This window comes from Odocoileus virginianus, unplaced genomic scaffold (genome assembly GCF_023699985.2).
Source record: "Odocoileus virginianus isolate 20LAN1187 ecotype Illinois unplaced genomic scaffold, Ovbor_1.2 Unplaced_Contig_29, whole genome shotgun sequence".
Lineage (NCBI taxonomy): Eukaryota > Metazoa > Chordata > Mammalia > Artiodactyla > Cervidae > Odocoileus > Odocoileus virginianus.
This window is the reverse complement of record NW_027224346.1, coordinates 1-468: the sequence shown is the minus strand read 5'-3', so window position 1 is coordinate 468 and position 468 is coordinate 1.

Below are 468 nucleotides of genomic sequence, written 5' to 3'. Positions count from 1 at the left end.
TTTAAAAAATTCAGAATTAGATCATGCTTTATGTAGACAGAAAATTTTTCTTGTTTAAAAAAATTATGTAATAATCATATCACAGAGGAAAAAATATAATCCTACTAATTCAGCATTAACATTTTAATATATTTCCTTTGTAGTGTCACTTAGGATAATGGCAAAATGGTCTTTAAACCGATACTGTATGTCACAAAACGTTTATTGCTCATAGGAGCTGATCTGCAGGAAATATTCATGCATTTAATTCTGTTTTATGCATTAAGGCATGGAACTATATAAAACCAATTTAAAAGTTTTCGTAGGATGTAAACTCCATGTAGTATTTACTCAACAAATACTTACTGAGCTTCTGGCATTCTGTTGAACACTCAAAACTGGTACTGACCTAGTCCGCAAAGGTTCCTGACTGCTCAAGGTTAAGTTTCATGTAGAGTCAGTGTATATTAAAAAAACTAAATGGTCCAC